Raw genomic sequence first — 21,992 nt, 5'->3', positions numbered from 1 at the left:
GACTTTTATTTGCTTCATTATATTCCTAGCTACTTGATCACAATTCGTCTCGTACGCTTCTAATCTAAGGCATTTATTCAACTGTGATTACCAAGACTTAACTAAATAAATAATGGGTTCAATTCTAACCACAACTCTCACTAATATAATCCTCTAAAAAACCTCTCACACTAATATTAATAAACCAAATAATATATTGGTCCCCAAGTTTCTTAGTGAACAGTATCATTTCGCACACAACTCTAAACTTCTAACCAAAATACTTTCTCAAAATAATAAAATGATATAAATTTCTTCATAAAATACATTTTGATATTTCACGACATTTATTTTCTCCGACCGAGATTTTGATTTATAACTTTTACCATCATAACAAATTAAGATTATGACTACAAATGATGTATAAAGTCCTTGCTTAAATTTTAGTGACCAACATAGGTTCGTAAAATTTAAGAAACATTTGAATATTTGTCTAATGTCACCAAAAATCAATAAAATTATTTTCAAACAGAAAATTAATTCACACAGCTCTAGCCATAAAAACATGTGCACGTACATCTTATATGTTGAGGAAAAACATTTTTCAAATATAGCCGATCGCGCGAACAAATAAAAATATCCGAAATAAATTCAACAAAAAAGCTCTATACCAACTACTATGCTTAACACAAACAATAATCATATGTGTCTAACCCGAAAAATACCAAGAAAATACACTAATTTAAAAAAAAAAACATAAAAAAGTTGTTTTTGTCATAGTAGTTAATAGCGGATAGCGGCGCGTAGCGGCCGACCCCAAAAATGCTATAGCGGGATAGCGCCTAGCGCTATGACCGCTATTTCATATAACTTTTTGGACAAATTATATAAATAATACTATAAACTTCTCTCAAAAATTTTTTTTTTGAGAGAAGATGCTTTTTAGGTACATATCTGATGCTTTTGAGAGAAGATTTAATGAAGAGAGGAAGTTTTTTGAGAGAGCAGATGCGTACGTATCCGAAAGGCGCCGTAAGAATGAAAGAAGAGAGAAACTGAAGTTATTAATTAGGGTTTGACAAAAATACCCTTGTTTTTTATTTAAAACCAAGGAGAATCTTGTATTTTCACGTAAAATGAAATAGCGGTGCAAGAGTGCAAAACCGCTATGCGGTGTTGCGGCCGCTATTGCGCCGCTATCTCATAACGCTACGCCTTGGCTTATTGCATAGCGGTCCTGGACCGCACCGCACCGCGCGGCCGCTATTGGCCGCTATAGCGCCGCTATTAACTACTATGGTTTTTGAGAATGAAATAACAAACTAAAATAAAAGTTGAAGGCAATAGATGAACAAACAAGATGCTTTTATGCAAACTTAAAATACTGAAAATCATTCATCTATCCATCCCTATATGTTGTTCTTATGCTTCTTTGTCTTTGTCTTTGTCAAATGAGGCTCATGGAATTCATGAACTTTGTATGAATTTGATGTAACCACGGCCAATGATGAACCGGGAAAAAGGCTCTACAAAAGAATTAAGTCTTAAAGTTAAAACTTTTTTTTGGTTGAGAAATTTATAATTAAACCTCAAAGCTTTCAAACATCAACATAAACAACAAATCATTTATAGCAAGTGAACAAAGAATCATGTATCAACATCATTATATACTTCTAAACAAAATATTATAACACACTCTAACAAGAAAATGAAATGTATTCGGTCAAACAAATAGGCATACACCCATGGTAATATTTTTAAATTTCACTCGAAGAAAATTATGAACAAATAAGAGTAATGGATATTAATTGATTCTCAATTATGATATTAAATTGAGGCCGATGTGGAACTTATTTATTGTTATCAATTAGGTTTTAAATCAAAGATGATGTAATTAAAATTGCGATCATAAATTGTAAATGAGCTTAAATCGAGGGTGCTTTGAGACGATTCGATATATCAATCTAAATATCTCTATGCAAATAAAAATTTATATCCAATTTTGACCATTTATTGAAATTTAAAATCATGGGTGATTACAAGAAAACATTAAAACACTTACTTTCAATCAATTTTGAACAACATTCGGTCTCTTTATCCTCTTTCGTGGTGTAGGATGACCTGTCATTATGATGAGATCTTCCTCAATCTCACTATTTGTTAATTCAATGCGAATTTTATCCGGTATCCCTTTTTCTAAATTTGATCTTGATCGTAATTTCGAAGATACCCATCTACCACCGTTGCACATGGAAGCCCTAATTCATGTTGGTATTTTTCCCATTTGTTATCATCAAGAATGTTGTTGTACACGTTTTCTTACTTAGTCTCAATATCAAGCATAAGTCTCTTCCCCGGTAGATCCATTCCCATAATTTTCGTTGGAAGAGACTTATGCTTGATCTTGAGACTAAGCAAGAAAACATGTGCAACGAAATTGTTGATGTTCGTTGGAAGAGACTTATGTTTGATCTTGAGACTAAGCAAGAAAACATGTGCAACGAAATTGTTGATGATAACAAATGGAAAAAAGACCAACAAGAATTAGGGCTTCCATCTCGCAAAGGATGGTAGATGAGCATCTTCGTAAATTAAGGTCAAGATCAAATATAGAAAAAGTGATATTGGAAAAATTCACATTGAATTATCAAATAGTGAGATTGAGGAAGTTCTCATCATAATGACAAGTCATCCTCCACTATGAAAGCCGATCAAGAGGTCCAATGTTGTTCAAAATCGATTGAAAGTAAGTGTTTTAATGTTTACTTGTAATCACCCATGGTTTAAAATTTCAATAAATGGTCAAAATTGGATATGAATTTGTATTTGGATAGAGATATTTAGATTTATATATCATAATCATCTCGAAGCACCCCCGATTTAAGTGCATTTACAACTTCGATCACAATTTTAATTACATCATCTTTGATTTACAACCTAATTGATAACAATAAATAGGTTCCACATCGGCCTCAATTTAATATCATAATTGAGAATCAATTAATATCCATTAGTCTTATTTGTTCATAATTTTCTACGAGTGCAATTTAAAAATATTATCGCAGGTGTATGACTATTTGTTTGACCAAATAAATTCTGTTTTCTTGTTAGAGTGTGTTATAATGTTTTGTTTAGAAGTATATAATGTTGTTGGTATATGATTTGTTGTTCACTTGCTCAAAAATGATTTATTATTTATGGGGATGTTTGAAAGCTTTGAGGTTTAATTATAAATTTCTCAACCAAAAGAAAGTTTTAACTCTAAGACTTAATTCATTTGTAAAGCCTTTTTCCTGGTTCATCATTGGCCACGGTTACATCAAATTCATACGTTCGTGAATTCCCTGTGCCTCATTTGACAAAGACAAAGGCGAAGAAGCGCAAGAACAACATATAGGGATGGATAGATGAATGATTTTCAGATTTTATCGTTTCATGAAAGCATCTTGTTTGTTCAACTTTTGCCTTCAACTTTCATTTTAGTTTGCTATTTAATTCTCAAATACAACTTTTTTAAGTTCTTGATAATGCTCTTAAGGTTGGTATTTATAGTCGGTATAGGGTCGGATAGACCCTCTATTTTAGGCGTGTAGTTACGGGGATAAGGATGATTCTAGAATGCGCTCATAGGTGGTGCCTATAAAGCCGTCGCCTTAGCCTATTTCAAACCTTGGGAGGGGCGCTTACTCTCATTTGAGTCCTTATGAAGGGTGTAATGTTTTTGATCCGGGTTTTCCCGGTCCACATTTGAATATTTGTTTGTTGTGACCAAAAATCAATGAAATTATTTTCGGTCGAAAAATAATTCACACGGCTCAAGCCATAAAAACATGTGCGGATGCATCTTATATGTTGAGGAAAACAATTTTCAAATATAGCCGGTCGCGCTAAACAAATAAACAATATCTTAAATAAATTCAACAACAAAGCTCTATACCAACTGCTATGCTTAACATAGACTATAATCATATGTGTCTCACCTAGAAAATATAAAAAAAAAAATACACTAGTTAAAAAAAAACTTAATAAATCAATAGATGAACAAACAAGATGCTTTTATGCAACCTTAAAATCTGAAAATCATTCATCTATCCATCCCTATATGTTGTTCCTATGCTTCTTTGCCTTTGTCTTTGTCAAATGAGCTTAGAGAATTCACGAACTTTGTATGAATTTGATGTAACCCCGACCAATGATGAACGTTGTACAAAAGAATTAAGTCTTAGTTAAAACTTTCTTTTGGTTGAGAAATTTATAATTAAGCATCAAAGCTCCAAAATCAACATAAACAACAAATCATTTTTGAGCAAGTGAACAACAAATCATATATCAACCCCATTATATACATCTAAACAAAACATTAAAACACACTCCAACAAGATGATGAAATTTATTCGGTCAAACAAATAGGCATACACCCATGATAATATTTTTAAATTGCACTCGCGAGAAAATTTTGAACAAATAAGACTAATGGATATTAATTGATTATCAATTATGATATTAAATTGAGGCCGATGTGGAACCTATTTATTGTTTCGGTTAGGTTTTAAATCAAAGATGATGTAATTAAAATTGCTATCGAAGTTGTAAATGCACTTAAATTAGGGTGCTTTGAGATGATTCTGATATATAAATCTGAATATCTCAATCCAAATAGAAATTCATATCCAATTTTGAACATTTATTAAAATTTAAAACAATGGATGATTACAAGAAAAAAAATTAAAATACTTACTTTCAATCGATTTTGAACAACATTGGGCCTCTTGATCGGCTTTCACGGTGGAGGATGACTTGTCATTATGATAAGATCTTCCTCAATCTCACTATTCGATAATTCGATGCGAATTTTTTCTAATATCCCTTTTTCTATATTTGATCTTGACCTTAATTTCTAAAGATACTAATCTACCACGATTGCAGATGGAAGCCCTAATTCACGTTGGTATTTTTCCCATTTGTTATCATCAACCATTTTGTTGCACATGTTTTCTTGCTTAGTCTCAAGATCAAGCATAAGTCTCTTCCTAGTAGACCCAATCCCACAATTTTCGTTGGAATCGTCGGTCTGAGATCCATGTATTATCGATCTCAAGATCATTCTTAGTTTTGGTGATTCATCGCCTGGAACCCCACCATTTCCGGTTGGTACGTTTATGGACATATCGGAGAGTCGTAAAGTGAAAGCGTTAGGCACAAAAAAGAGAGAGAAAAAGTTGAGATGAAAATGACAAATTAAAGGATTGAAAGGGGTTTTGATTCCATTTTTGTTGTTATATATAAAGTGCATGACCTTTAAGTGATCTTATCTCCTCATTGAATTCCTATGAGATTTAAAAACACTTGTATATGTGATATTTAATATGCCCGAGAACAGAGCCTAAGATGTTGTGATCTTGACACTCGTGCTAGTGACAATATCCTCCAGATTGGTCAACCTAAATAATATGTTTTTACAAGAAATATTATATCTTATGTTCTAGGTTAGTCAACCTAAAGTAATTTATGTTTTTAAATCTCATAAGAAATTAAAGAATTTCACCGAAGAGATAAGATCACTAAAAGGTCATGCATTTTGTCTATAACAACAAAAAGGGAATCAAAACCCCTTTCAATCCTTTAATTTGTGATTTTCATCTCAACTTTTTTTCTCTGTTTTTTGTGTCTAACACTTTCACTTTACGACTCTCGATATGTCCATAAACATACCAACTAGAAATGGTGGGGTTCCAGCGATGAATCACCAAAACTAATAATGATCTTGAGATCGATAATACATGGATCTAGGACCGAAGATTCCAACAAAAATTGTGGGAATGGATCTACTAGGAAGAGACTTATGCTTGATCTTGAGACTAAGCAAGAAAACATGTGCAACAAAATTGCCGATGATAACAAATAGGAAAAAGACCAACATGAATTAGGGCTTCTATCTCCAACTGTGTGGTAGATGAGTATCTTTAGAAATTAAGGTCAAGATCAAATGTATAAAAAGAGATATTAGGAAAAAATTCACATTGAATTATCACATAGTGAGATTGAGGAAGATCTCATCTTAATGACAAGTCATCCTCCACCGCGAAAGCCGATCAAGAGGCCCAATGTTGTTCAAAATCGATTGAAAGTAAGTATTTTAATTTTTTCTTGCAATCATCCGTTGTTTTAAATTTCAATAAATGGTCAAATTTGGATATGAATTTGTATTTGGACCGAGATATTCAGATTTATATATCGAATCATCTCAAAACACCCCAAATTTAAGCGCATTTACAAGTTCATATCACAATTTTAATTACATCTTCTTTGATTTAAAACCTAACTGATAACAATAAATAGGTTCCACATCGGCCTCAATTTAATATCATAATTGAGAATCAATTAATATCCATTAGTCTTATTTGTTCAAAATTTTCTGCGAGTGCAATTTAAAAATATTATCGTGGGTGTATGCTTATTTGTTTGACCGAATAAATTTCATTATCTTGTTAGAGTGTGTTATAATGTTTTGTTTAGAAGTATATAATGGTGTTGATATAAGGTTTGTTGTTCACTTGCTCAAAAATGATTTGTTGTTTATGTTGATGTTTGAAAGCTTTGAGGTTTAATTATAAATTTCTCAACCAAAAGAAAGTTTTAACTCTAAGACTTAATTCTTTTGTACAGCCTTTTTCCTGGTTCATCATTGGCCAAGGTTACATCAAATTCATACGTTCGTGAATTCTCTCGAGCCTCATTTGACAAAGACAAAGGCGAAGAAGCGCAAGACCAACATATAGGGATGGATAGATGAATGATTTTCAGATTTTAAGGTTGCATGAAAGCATCTTGTTTGTTCAACTTTTACCTTCAACTTTCATTTTAGTTTGTTATTTCATTCTCAAAAACAACTTTTTTAAGTTCTTTTTTTATTTTTTGTTTAAACTAGTGTATTTTCTTGGTATTTTCCGGCTTAGGCACATATGATTATTGTTTGTGTTAAGCATAGTAGTTGCTCTAGAGCTTTGTTGTTGAATTTATTTTAGATATTGTTTATTTGTTCTGCACGATCTTGGCTATATTTGAAAAATGTTTTCCTCGGCATATAAGATGTATGTACACATGTTTTTATGGCTTGAGTTGTGTGAATTAATTTTCCGTCCGAAAATAATTTCGGTGATTTTTGGTGACAACAGACAAATATTTAATTGTTTCTTAAATTTTACAAACCTATGTTGGTCACTAAAATTTAAATAAGCAACCCAAGAGGTAATATGTACTTGAGCATGCAGTTCAAAATCCCCTATTTGCCGATAGAAATGTTGACCTACTTCGACGGTAGGTATATCATAGAATTTGTTTATTGTGTTGATATAACATAATAGAACATTCATATTATCCTCTCTCTCTCTCTCTCTCTCTCTCTCTCTCTCTCTCTCTCTCTCTCTATATATATATATATATATATATATATATATATATATATATATAACTTGAAAGGGAATTATTTTGATTCAACCATTTCCGTATTTAACTTTCATTTCCTTTTCTATTTTGAATACTTACTAATCACAAAATATTTATTTTTTATACATCATTTGTAGTCATAATCTTAATTTGTTATGATGGTAAAACTTATAGATCAAAATCATAGTCGGAGAAAATAAATGTCACGAAATATCAAAATTTATTTTATTAAGTAATTTATATCATTTCATTATTTTGAGAAAGTATCTTGGTGATAATTTTAGAGTTGTGAGCAAAATAATACATGTTTACAAAGAAACTTGGGGACCAATATATTACTTGGTTTATTAATATTAGTGAGAGTTTTTTTTTTAGAGGATTATATCAGTGAGAGTTGTGGTTAGAATTGAACCCATTATTAATTTAATTAAGTCTTGGTAATCACGGTTGAATAAATGCCTTAGATTAGAAGTGTATCAGACAATTTGTGATCAAGTAGCTAGGAATTTAATGAAGCAAATAAAAGTCACTCCTTCCCTCTTTGAATCAGTCGTAGCCTTTTTTATCTATCTTTTATTTTAAGGTAAATGTTAGTAATTAATTGTTAGATTAGTTTTTTTTTTTCTTCACTTTGGTTTGGATCCAAGACCTCCAATTTCTCTTCCTTAGTTTTGATTAAAATTTAATTTATTGAGGATTTTATATCATTTATTATTTTGAGAGAAAATGTTGTGCCGCAAGAATTTTAGAGTTGTGAGCAAAATGTGACGTGTTTGCTTCCTTAGAAACTTGGCGACCAACATGTTAAGTCTCGGTGACCACGTTTGAATTTATGGCTAAGATTAAAAGCGCATCGGTAGAATATAATCAAGGTAACAAAAGGCACTCCTTCCGTCTTTGAACCAGACATAGCCTTTCTCTCTACCTTACTAGTTCATTTTCTTTGCTTTTCTTACTCTTGGTTTTATGTGTTGGTAAGTGTTGGAACTCAAACAAACACTGTATCCTTACGTTATAACATGATACAAGTAAAATCTCAAGAAAAGTTTCAAAGTTGATTCATGGTGGAGCTTTTGATCTAGCTTTTTAGGCGAGTAAAGTTATTTTACTCTTTCTTTGTAACATTCACTCGATCCTTGTTAAAAAATCTCACATCAGTTTAAAGGTAGCATGTTAAAGAGACACACATTGACTCTTCGATGTATATTGAAAATGAAAACAATCACGCCGTTAATCAAATGTAATGCTAAAAAATTCAACATTAGAAGATGCCTCATAATCAAACAAAAAATACACAATGTGAAGAATTTAACCTGGATATTTCCCTTCGAGTGAGAAAGAATCGAACAAGCAGGAGCTACATGACCTTCAAAGCTAAATATCTTCTCCCCATTTAAATCCCATACCTATATGTATCACTCTTTTTTTTGGTTACATATATGTATCACTCTTTCATTATTAATATTTAAAGAAAAAAATATTACAATCTATTATAGACTAGGAAACTTCATGTCACCTTAATTTGCTTGTCATCTCCACAAGTTACAACACATAACTGATTTTTTGGATATGAAAATGCCAAGTCATTAACACCACCATCATGAGCACGAGTCTCTAATAATGAAACAAAGACATTATTAATCAGGAATTATAAAAATAAATAAAAATTTATCAGATTTATGTCAAAAAATTGATATCAAAATACCTCCAATTATGTTGTTGTAGGCCATAAGACACTTCATAGGTATACAAATGAGGCGCCTTCTACCGTGAGAGAGGGTTACAAATCCCCTATGGTGAGCAAGTAGATTTTTACCGACAATTACAAGTTCAATAGGTTTATAATATATATTTTCCCATTTTTACTTTTATTTAATGAAAATTAAAATTAACACTTAAATCTTCATTACATACATCCATAACTTTTGTCCAAAAACAACACACACGTCCTTATCCTCTTCTCATTCAACAACCAAAATTGAGTTTTAAGAAAAAAAACATATATTAATTACAAAAATCAAGATCTGTTCCATCTTCTTACAAACAAATATGCAACACATTCCTTATGAACAAATATGTTCCTGTTGTCTTTCAAACCGAGTTCAAATGAAAGTAGCATCCCGAGATCCAAACCAAGCAAAGCTAAGGGACTCTTTGTGTTGTTAGGTACTTACCAAAATTAAGTTTTATTTTTATTTTTTTTTATGTTCCTTCAAACTGAATTCTTCTCGTTATTTATGTTTTTGTATCTTTGTTTTTGAAATTTAAGTCTAAATTCATGATTTTTCACCATTATATTTGACATTGATGGCCATATGTGTGTGCGGTGCTTATTTATGTGTCGGAATCTGTTCTTAGATGTAACTAGTACTAAGCGCAATTTTTTTTGAAGACACTCAAAACAACTTATATAATTTTAAACAGCTTTTTATTATTTTTCTTCCAATTCTCACCATTTTAAAAAAAATGTGTAACAAATAAAGACAAACTTCTAAATTTTTATCTCTTAAAAACACCGTAACAAAGAGACTACTGTGTTATGAGAACCCATCTTATTGATTCTAAAAAAAATAAATTGATGCTAATTATTGGTGTTTAGTAAAGACAAATTTTGTTTTGCTCACTCGTGTGCATATTCCTTCATCCATGTGACAGTTCACCGTGTATATATTGAAAATGTGGTATTGGTAAAGTATTTTCGCAGACTATTTGTCTCCCACATTAATTAAAAAGAGATAATTTTATCTCTAAAACTCGTTTGTTTTCCCATTAACCTTTTTCATTCCTTTTCCTACCGATGATATTATAGATGACACGATTTGCAACTACCTCAATGTTGTGGCACCTAGTTTGATCTCCTTAGACACATTTTCAACATTAAGATTTACAGAGTAGATGAAATTTCAAAATTGATTTTTTTTTTACTAAATAGTGTTAGTGATTAATAATTATTGAATCATATGTATTGTTGATTCGGGGAGTAGAAGGAAGTGATCGGTCTCTAAATTCATCGGATATGAATGGATGCATGGATGATGAGGAAGTAAGTAAAAAGTGATTATTAGGTATTTACATTTGAAGCGAGGTTTCAAATTTATGATTGTTAAAATTATGCTTCTATTGTAGGTTATGGAGGAGGTAACGAAAGTTCAGGTAGCGGTAATGACAATATTAACATCGAGGAAATGGACGAAGCTTCGGACGAAGGAGATAATATGGATGACAATGGGGCTAATGAGTGTGATGGAGATTTAGAAGCGAGTAGCGATTCATCCAAGTCTAATGGGAATGCTATAGTCATAAATGGCATCGGTGATATTTTAAAGATGGACATGAAAAGTTTAAGTATAAGTATAAGTATAACTACAATTCATTTAAAAGGCTTAATAGGTCACCTTGATTGGTGTTTATGAGTGTTGAAATCAATGATGCAAGAGTGTTGAATGGTTTACTCGGAACTATTTTTGTATTACGATTCTTGGGAACTACAATGAAGATTAAAGTTTGAACCTAATTATGAGTGTTTTTTTCCCTCGAAGAAGTATGTTCTTCGTGGAACATAATTGAAAAATCCAGGAATTAACCACTAATAAATGATGAATAATTCTAAAAAGGTTATTCAATTAAAGGTTGTTCAGTTATGAATTTAATAGGACAAGTATTTAAATTTAATAAAAAAGGTATTAAATTAATTGGATTAATATTTTTTATAAATTATTCCTAAAAAAACATTTTAATCAATTATGAAATATGACAAAAAATAATCAGTTTTTTTTTATGAGAACACGGTTAACTATTTTTTTTTAGAGAAGAACAGTATTAAATATTAACATTTTTTTTGAAGAGATTAAATATTAACACGTTAATAACCTTATTATGTGATAAATGTGATAAAAGCCGTCTACCACTGTTGAAACAAGTTTCCCTTCTCAAGTCTGGCCCATTGAATTAAAAATCAATATATCTTAGGGTTAATTATGTTTTTGGTCCCTACAAAATTGAGGCCTTGTAAGTTTAGTCCTTACTTAATTTTAATAGTATTTTTAATCCCTACAAAAAATTTCTGCACTCAATATTAGTCCTTACTCAATTCAAATTTGTTTAATTTATGCTTAAACTTTTAAGTTTTTCAACAATTTTTTACAGCGTGTTAAAAACGTTATTAAAAGGTCCTCCGAAAAAAATATCGCAAAAATTTGATTTCTACGTCCATATTTTTGTTACTTATATCTTAAACTTTTGTCGTTTTAAAAAATTCATATTTAATTTATTTCATGTTAAAAAATTATAGATTTTAGTAAATAAACCTTTCATAGTGTTCTAAACTTGTATAAAAAGAATCGTTAAAATTTTTAAGAGTTTAAGGATAATTAAACAAAATTTATTTTAGCAGGGACTAAAATTATAAGTAATTTTTTTTTGTAGGGATTAAAAAAGCTATTAGAATTAAGTAAGGACTAAACTTAGAAGGTCGCCATTTTATAGGGACCATAAACATATTTAACCCTATATCTTATGGTAGAATCAAGCTCTCTCACCACGGGAGACTTGATTTTCCTTCTATCCTAATTGAATAAGTGATTTCACATATTTTCTCGTTTTCTTTCTTTTGTTTTTGTGATTTCGTGGTCTCTGAACGACTATGTTTGTTTTGATTTCCTGTCTTTGTGCGGTGTGTTTTTGATTTCCCGTCTTAGTGCGATGTTTATTTGATTCGGGTTGAAAGATTAGCTTTGAGCAATTGCAGATCCGATCAATGACAATGACTTTGGCACCGTCAACGTTACAGAATCCGGAGACATAAATATAGTCATATTAGTCATATTTGTATGCATATGTACTTTGCCGTTTTATGCTATTAACATGGATGTTGTGAGTTTGTTCACGAGATTCATCCATATTGTTTTTAACGAATTTGGATTGTATTGTATTGATGTACTTTATCAATTTGAATGAATGAATATCGTTTCTTTTTGTTAAAAAAAATCAATTGATATTTTTTTTTGTCAAATAACGTAGTGGTTAGAGCCCACACATTAAAATGTGGAGAGGTGGAATGTCCGGTGTTTGGACCACCCGCCCGCATATAATATGCAATATCCCTATCAATTGAGCTAAACTTACGGGGATGTAGAAATTATTATTTTTATTAATTATGAAACTTGAAAGGAAAAAAGAAAAAAAATTCTATAAAGAATTAAGTGTTACATTTTCATTTCTGGGTTGCAATTTCCCCCACAACGTTTTCGAATCTTTACTAGGTGAAATACAAAAACATATTCATTCCTTTTATTACCAAAAAAGAAAAAAAATCCAATATTTGAATATTCATCTAATAATAACCTTATAATATGCTAAAACCATTGTAGCACTGTTGCAAAAGGTTGCCTTTCTTTAATCTTGGACATCCAATTAAAAAGTAATATATCTTGTGGTATAATGAAGGTCTCTCACGGTAAGGGACTTGATTTGCTCTCTCACGGAAGCCTTGGCCTACAAATGAATCAAATACTTTGAAAAAGTAACACCTGAAAAGAAATATATTATAAACTAATAATCGAACACCAAAATAGAAAAAGAAATTACAACATTTACAAATAAAACTTGAGTCCGGGCTCCATGATACATGATTGACGGATATTCACAATTCTTTCAAATTTGTATCCAGTACAAAAGATCATGTTACAAAACTCTAGCATTACATAATATAAAAACAAATTTACTTTGTATTAATGCCTTAGCAGTGCATTCATCATTTCATACTCGACAAGAATCAAGTTTTTTTTATAGCACTAAATTTAATTTTTGTGAAGATTATTCTTGGAACATATGTGCATGATCCATATATGCAATTGTGTCGTTTAATAATTGCGAATAAACCTGAAATTTGACCGAACATTTAGAAATATTCCATATTTTGGACGACTCTGATATTTGTAACCTCTTTCTCAGCCTTGTTTCCCAAAGTGTTCACCATTTGTACTACAAACTGTTTTAATGAAATTTTCTAGGTCAGTAAAAACAAAAGACTAATTAAGTTTCTGTGAAAATACGAACTAGACACGTCGTTGATATTTTAATCTACCGACAAGGGTAGAATTTATGAACGGATGAAACTCCATACTTGTCACAATTGATCCCTGACGTAATTTACAAACAACAGTTCTATGAAGTCCATCAAACAACCAAGGCGCAGGTTGAGAAGTAACGGTATCTGCGACCTACTAAGCTTGTAAAGAGTTGTGAGTATAGAAATTCTAGCGAATAAATAGAAAATTAAAACATGGCAAACTAATTTTTCATGTACCTTTTCACATGATTGTCGATTTTGAAACCGTCTCATTTCTTGATCAAGGTCCTTACTTTGGTGATCCATCGGTGGATGAGTATTTAGCTTTCTTGAATGCTTGGAAATAGGGACTGCAAAAAATTAAAATAACATGTGAGTTTGAAATGGAGTTGACACTTGACATACAAACGAAAATCCCATCAATTGACAATAGAAGGTTGAAGTTGTAGAAATAGCATCAATACTTCTCAAAGTTTATGTCATGATATACCTCGATCGGAAGGTCCAAGTAGCGAGGAAGCTGAGAACGCATAAAGTGATTGAGAAGATGACGAAGGATTTCTATTTACCATCTGCGCTGCTTCAGTGGTACAAGATGGATGATTTGTGGCCTCTACAGTAGGTGTGTGAGGTCCGTTTTAAGACGGGGAACAAGTATGGTCGGTTAACAAAGTTTTGATGTCTGGATCTTGCTTTGGATTCACGCACAAACGAGGCTGCCAATTCAAACTGGATAGAGGACATTGTCAAAAATTTTAGTTGATGATTAATGAAGCTACAAATAATATTAATTACATTAAAAGAAATAATATTAATTACTCCCTCCGTTTCAAAATACATGTCCAATTTTTGCAATGTGCACTATTCACTTGACTTACTTTGATCATACTTTTTTACTAATGTATAAATACAAATATTAGCATGTATGATGTTGTTTGATTTGTCTCGACAAATATTTTCAAAATATTAAATTTTTATAATTTTTTACTTTAGATAATTAAAGATATTAACGGTCAAAACTGTGTTTTGGCATATGTGAAGTGGTTGACTTGGACATGTATTTTGAAACGGAGGGAGTACATTATTGTGTAGAATTAAAGCAATGTGTGAAAGGAACAATCACATTAAAAAATATAAACACAAAGTGGTAATTTATAACCCCTAACATAATAGAATGGTACTAAAGTCGATTTGCAGTTAAAGACGTAAACGCAATTGGCCAAAACACTGATCAAATCCAAATCTCGTGTATTCTCCATTTGCATTTTTCATGTGTTTAGTTTTGAACTATGATTGCTATTCTAGCAAAAACTTTATTTACCTTTGATTAGTTAGTTTTCGAAACCGTGAGGAATTCAATGAGGGAGACCTTAATTTATCATTGAAGCAAGGATTGGTGTTAATAAATTTCTTGAGCTATGTGATAAATGTTCATTCTCCCTACATTTAAACCAACTCCATATTTAATATGTAACCAAATTTTAATATATCTTCAATCGAAAAAGTCAATAGCATCATACAAAAAATTTAGAAAGCAAATCTTTACCTAATATTTTCGAAGGGGACAAGATTTGCAAATTCCTTGTACAAACCCTCTTTAAATGTTGAAAAGATTTTCAAATCTTTCACCAGAATTTCAACTGCTGTCGCTCTGCCATTCTTGAGCACAAACAAGATTATTTGAACATTAGAAAACCAACAGCAAGCATAAAATATCCTAAAATATTTTTAAAAAACAAGATTATAACACTCTACAAACATTATTAATAAGCAAAAATGAAATGGAAGTTATAGCTATTGCGGTGCGGGTACACTTAAACAAATACTTGTAATAACGATGATCATAGTTAGGATTTTAGATAGAGTGATGCAACAAGGATCTGGGCCAAAACAAAATGGTATTTGATGTTGTTGAAACCTCATTGCAACATCAAATGAAATTGGATAATTGACTACAATTTCCACAATATCAAGAATTGTGTCTGCAACCGTTTTTGTTACTGCTATTGAAAATCCTAATTATAATTAAGATTTTAAAAAGATTTACGCGACTGAGATCTGGGCAACACAACACAACATTTTTTTATGTTGTTGAAACTGAAACGAAAGTTCAATCGAGGCCACATTTGATTGCGACTCTCCATTATATCGGATTGATGAACGAGAACACTATTCTTACTGTGACTATTATTTAAAATGCTAATGATATGTAATGATTTCATGATGATGATGATGATAAAGATAAAGAGAACTACTTGTCCAAGGCTTCAAAATACTTTTGCTACCTAATCTCAAAGAATATATTCATCGAATGTCGATTATCATTAATTTTTGTAAAGCCATTGAGATATTTCTCTCACTCATCCCAATCCCCATCAAGGATATTCTCTTCAAAATACTTCAAATTGAACAAGAGACCAGATTCTTGCTCCAACCTAGACACATGCACACAAAAAACACAAACAAAAATATATTTTTCCAATATTAATTTACCATTCTTGGTAATTATTCACCATGCATGTAAAAAAACTGAAACAAAAAAAGAACAATATTTCAAATAAAAAATAAAAATATCATCTTTGAATTGGCAACATCTGCTGGGAGATAAGGTTTGGGAACATGTCAAATAGGTGAGGGAAGAATGGGAGGGTTGCATCAGATATTGTGAGAAAATCAAAGACAGTTAGTGATAGAGAGGAACTGATTTGAGACAACTGAGAGAAGCTCAAGGTAGCGCTGGTGAGCGTGGATGGGAAATTTAAAGATCGATTCCCAACACTCGTCTAGTACATTTAAATCTACAATTGTTTTTGTGGGAGAAACAATTTGTTGTGAGGATTTGAGAGAGTTTTTCTTTCGCTTCATCGTTGTTCGATCAGAACAATCTATGAAGGAATGTATTTGAAAGGATTTAAGTTAGGTTTTGATGCAATTGAATGTAGTCAAAACTATAACGTGTATGTATAATGTATATTTTGTGTGACATTATCACAACCGTTTAAACTATCAAGATTTTTTTTTTTTTTTTACAATTTCTTGTATAATGTTACAGTTTTGACTACATTCAACTGCATCAAAACCTAACCTAAATATTTTATTGTGTAGAGTTAAAGCAATGTGTCAAAAGAACAATCACATTAGAAAATATAATAGAAAGTTGTAATTTATAACTCTTAACATAATAGAAAGGTACTAAAGCTGATATGCAGTCAAAGAAGTAGACAGTACAATTCGACAAAACACTCGTCAAATCCCAATCTCGTGTGATCTCCATTTGCATTTTCATGTGTTTATTTTGAACTACAATTGCTATTCTAGCTCAAACTTTATTTACCTCTGATTAATTAGTTGTCGCAGCCGCAAGGAATTCAACGAAGGAGACCTCAATTCATCATTGAAGCAAGGATTCATGTAATTCATCATTGAAGCAAGGATTCATGTCAGTAAATTTCTTGGGCTCTGCAATCAATAGGATTCTAGATGTTTTACCATCTACAAACTGTGATAAATTTAACTGTACAAACCCTCATTAAATGTTGAAAAGATTTCAAATCTTTCACCATAATTTTAACTGTGGTCGCTCTGTCATTCTTGAGCACAAACGAGATCATTTGAACATTAGAAAACACAACAACCATATAATATTTTACAGACATTATTAATATAAAAAAAATAAAAAGAAAGTTACAACTATTGTGGTGCAGGTACTATACCAAAATCCAAGCAATGAAAGTTCAGTGGAATAAAATATTCTAATACACTTGAACAAATACTTGTATAAAAAAGCATTAGGTGTATAACTAGAAACCTATTGTTTATGATTCAAGCAGTGATTAATAAGACCGTAATAACAAAAATAATTGTACTAACAATGATCATAGTTAGTATTTTAAATAGCTATTTAACAGGCTGAGGTTTCGTTTGTTAACGAAATTAACCTGACAAATCGCTCCACCAACTAACCGGTCATGCACCACCACCCATAGAATCAAGAAAGAGCTCTTTGTTTGTCAATCCTAACCAAAATGGTATTTGATGTTGCTGAAACCACATCATAGCATCAATTAAAGCTGCGTTTGAGTACGATTCTCCACAATATCAAGAATTGACAGCAACCATTATTGTAACTAGTATTTAAAATCCTAATTTTAATTTAGATTTTAAATAGAGTTGTGCGACTGAGATCTATGCCACCACACAACAGTTTTTTGATGTTGTTAAAACTAAAACAACAGTTCAATTCAGGCCGCTTTTTACTGTGATTCTCCATAATATCAAGGATCGAGGCATAAGAACACTATCCTTATTGTGACTGTAATTTAAAATATTAATGATATATAATGATTTCAAGATGATGATGATAAAGATGTAGAGAACTACCTGTCCAAGGCTTCAAAATACTTATGCGTCCTAATCTCAAAGAACATATCGATCGAATGTTGATTATCATTAATTTTTTTGTAAGGCCATTGAGATATTTCTCACACTCATCTCAATCCCAGTAAGGATCTTCTCTTTAAAATACTTCAAATTGAACAAGAGACCAGATTCTTGCTCCAACCTAGACACATGCACACAAAAAACACATTTTTCCAATATTAATTTACCACTCTTGTTAATTACACCATACATGTAAAAAATAACTGAAACAAAAAAGAACAATATTTTAAACAATAAAAAAAAAATTATCTTTGCTTAGACATGATTTCCTTCAAACTATTCTTCCTCAAGAAATTGAAGAAGGAGTTGCACCAATTCTTTGTTCAAAGATTCCATATTTTCAGATCCAATTGATGAGAATGAAATGACCCTCAACAAAAAAATGAGATCACAAAAGAATGATGTTTAATTTTCAGTTAAAAATTTGATATATTTTTTGTTTATAACCTAATGAGAAAACAACTTAGTTTAGTGAACGTTCATAGACAACAAGGTGACAGTAAGAGAGAGAGAGAACTTTGTGTTGGTTTTATTTTTTTGTTTTAGTGTTGTTTCCTAGCTTATCATTGTACTTTGCACACACAACCTGCTAAGTAAATGTGATTATCATTCTAATGTGCTGCAACAAAAAAAACTAAAGAAAACACACATTTCTTAAATATAATTAAAAAGGAAAATGTATTTGATTTTTAAATTGGACTAAATACATTTGACTTTTTTTAGTAGAAATACATTTGACTTGTTGTTAACATTAAAGGCCGGAGATAATACTTATCTCTTATTATAAGATTTACTTAGAAAAATTATATAAATAATTTTTTGAGGAAAAAAATTATGTATAATTAATAAAAGTAGCTGTCTTAAAAAATGTATGTATATATTAATAAAAGTCAAATTCAATAGGACCCCTCAAGAGAAAAAAAAAATTGTTTTCTTCAAACTGAAAAAAAAAAAAAACGAAATTTCTGCAATATTTTCTTCAAATTCATTTCCTTATTCAAAGATGTCATTTTTTAGCTCCAAGTAATGAGAATCAATAGGACCCCTCAAGAGAAAAAAGATGATGTTTTTTAGATCACTCGGTTGAATATTTTGATATCGAGAAATGATATTTTGACAACCACTTTTGACAACTTTTGGACAACTTTCTCTCTCATACTCACATGATGTTGTTACTCTCTCTTCCTTTTTCTCTCTCCATTGTTTTTGACCAATAAGAAGTGAGAAAAACAAGGTTGTCAACAAAGTTGTCATCAAATGATGTCAAAATATCATTACTCTTTGATATCTATACGCTTAGTGATGATGTATTTGGGTTTTGTTTATATAGGGCTGACACCTAGAGATGATATTGTTCACTTTATCGTTGGCAACAGTTTGCGAAAGATCACTCTTTGAAAGATAATGATTTAAATTGTCTTTAATTATTGAGGTTTTAATCATTGATTGTTTTTGTGAGAAGACTACTTAATTTTTTGTGAAATGTGGACATTCTCAAACTAAATAAGGAGGTAGGTAGCAAGGAAAAGGACGCAAAAGTGCTTCTAATGATGGTGTTGAATGAGGTTCAACTGAGAAATTTTAGTGTCTTAATAGTATAGGAACATCATTCGTTTTATCTTTAATAAATGACATTTTTATGGGGTTAAGATGCTGAAATTTCTCAGGTGACCTACATTCGACACCACCATAAGAAGCAATTTTGTGTTCTTTGCCTTGCTAACAATCTCCATTCAGGTTAAATGGGTCCACATTTTCCAACAAAATAAAAAGTTGTTTTCTCACGCAAACTATCCCTATTAGAGATTAAAACACCATGATATCTATCATATAAAACACCTATTCAACATTGATTCGTCACCATTCCATCATATAAACATGATTACAAACCATTCACAAGTTTTGAAAACCATAAAACTCAATTTCGGTAAAGTTCGTCTATTTTTGATCATTTTCAAAACCAATTTTGATCCATCATATCGCGAGTTAATTAAACCTACGGATCTGAATTAAACTCCTAGTAATCAATTTTTGGGGTTTGGGACCAAAGCATAACTTTTGGGTTCACTTAAAAATGCATCAATACCTACTGTAGTATTTTCATCATAACTCAAAATATAGAAATCATATGAAAGTCAAACCAAATTCATTAGAAAGATAACTTCCATGCCCGACAAAAAACGGGGCCGAATTTCAAAATTCGGGGCCCGATTTTTGTTGAACCAAAAGTGTGAAAAGCCGCTCAAAATCGGGGGTAGATTTTAGCATTTTGGGGTCCGATTTTAGGTTAACAGATAGTTCAAAAATCAGTTTCAAAATATGTTTTTTACCCAATAATCACTTTTAAATCACTAAACTCAATTACAACACTCCAAAATCAATTCAAAACGTTGTCCATGATCATAACACTTGTAATAAACACTTTCACGACTTCAAATCATCAATTTCACATCCAAAATCATAATCATACTCATTTTCACAAAAATCATAAAAACACAACAACTTAACCACAACAACACATTTATCATCACCCAATGCATGAATTATCATCACAAACATATACCCAACTACATTCATAGCATAATTCATGAGTTCATCAACAATCAACGTCAACAACATCACTTTTCATTATTTTAAACAAAAATCACTAAGTGTTAACATGCTTCAACAATAAAAAACAAAAACAACAATTTTCCTTCAATTTAACATACATAAGCTTAGCATCAATTAAGGAGCATGAAAATTGATATCAAATTTTACAAAAGTCATAATTCATAAATAATCACTTATACCTATAATTGAAAATATGAATGTTTTAGCTTATTTGTGAGAAAGTCTAACCACCCTTACCTCAAGCTTCAAAGATCCTAGTTATGGCTTCCATTTAGCTCCTCTAACCTCAAATCTCTAGCCTCCTTCTTCTCTTCAAGCTTTTCTTCTCTCTAACCCTTTTTTATTCTTCTCCCCTTTCTCTCTCTACCACTCTCAAAATGTTTTGTGACGTGAATGAATGAATGATGTTAACCTAATTTTCTCACAAGAGTATCCATTTATATCACCAAGTGGGTTAGGTTAACTCTCATATTGGGCCTAACTCTCTTTAACCAACTAATTAGAAATGTTACTACTCACTCCACTTAGTGAAACGTCTAATTATTACCATCTCGAAAATAATTACCGCCAGTTACCTCTAATATTAAAAAAAATATTCACCTCAAAATACTTAAATAATCTAAATTTTAAGATTACTAAAATATCCTTGCTTAATAAATTACCAATATTCTCTTTGTCTCAAAATGACTAAAATACCCTTATAGGCCAAAAATCCACCAATCACAAATCAAATACACACATAAGAAGATAATCACATATAAACACACATAAACACATAATAAATTATTAAAATAATTCTAGCAAAAAACGGGTTGTTACACGGCGCCCCATTATGCGGTTGTATAGGGACATTACATGAACGACTAGGAAGGATGTTTCCACTGTTCGTTCTTCGGTCCCTTCGCCAAAGGTCACGTTTAGGTTGATGTATCTCCATGGGTGGGTGCTCGTCCCATTGAATCCATTTAGTTCTGTTTCATCATATGATTTCAAATCCACCCTCTTTAGGCTTAATTTCTCGAATGCATCCCGATACAAGATGTCCACGGAACTTCCCTCGTAAATTATGCACACAGTACGTCATGCCCTAAGGTTCTCGTGATGATGAAATGCGGGAACATTTCATTGGAGCCTCTCGTTCACCTTTTCTTCGCTTCGGTGAAACCTAGGATGGGTCTAGTTGTCCCGCCCTTTGGTCTCGCCGTAGCAGCGTGTCTTGCCATGAGTTGGGCACATTTCCTCCTGGTCGTGCCATTAGTGAAGTTCCGCGGAGTGGCGAATCCTCCCATGATGGCTCCTTGTCCCCTCTGTCCACGACGCTTATTACCTTCCTCGGGCGTGACTCTTCCCGTCCGGGGGAACACCTCTTCTTAGGGGATTCACTTCACCGGGAGGTTTTCCATGGTGAATCCATCTTTCGTTTCTCATATTTTCGGCCGGAGTA

General features: G+C 31.5%; 2 long non-coding RNA genes across 8 annotated transcripts; both read right to left on the bottom strand.

Annotated features, from left to right (window-relative positions):
• Positions 1-7,697: 7,697 nt before the first annotated feature.
• Positions 7,698-9,181, bottom strand: LOC146922372 (uncharacterized). The gene is made up of 3 exons (XR_015012435.1): positions 9,131-9,181; positions 8,942-9,039; positions 7,698-8,831 (listed from the first exon to the last, which is right to left on the bottom strand). It is a non-coding gene; the product is annotated as an uncharacterized LOC146922372 (long non-coding RNA).
• Positions 9,182-12,919: 3,738 nt separating this feature from the next.
• Positions 12,920-21,254, bottom strand: LOC146922371 (uncharacterized). 7 transcript variants are annotated; one of them, XR_015012430.1, is made up of 7 exons: positions 20,786-21,254; positions 16,830-18,056; positions 15,042-15,154; positions 14,817-14,935; positions 13,986-14,224; positions 13,733-13,845; positions 12,920-12,953 (listed from the first exon to the last, which is right to left on the bottom strand). It is a non-coding gene; the product is annotated as an uncharacterized LOC146922371 (long non-coding RNA). The 7 variants fall into 7 exon arrangements; XR_015012433.1 differs by lacking the exons at positions 12,920-12,953; positions 14,817-14,935 and having other exon boundaries at positions 13,016-13,845; positions 16,830-16,954; positions 17,434-17,536; positions 17,876-18,056; positions 20,786-21,246; XR_015012429.1 differs by lacking the exon at positions 12,920-12,953 and having other exon boundaries at positions 13,016-13,845.
• Positions 21,255-21,992: the final 738 nt, after the last annotated feature.

This window comes from Medicago sativa, chromosome 5, assembly GCF_051527215.1.
Source record: "Medicago sativa cultivar Bolivia chromosome 5, Bolivia_mono, whole genome shotgun sequence".
NCBI lineage: Eukaryota > Viridiplantae > Streptophyta > Magnoliopsida > Fabales > Fabaceae > Medicago > Medicago sativa.
This window is presented reverse-complemented; position numbering and strand designations above follow the sequence as displayed.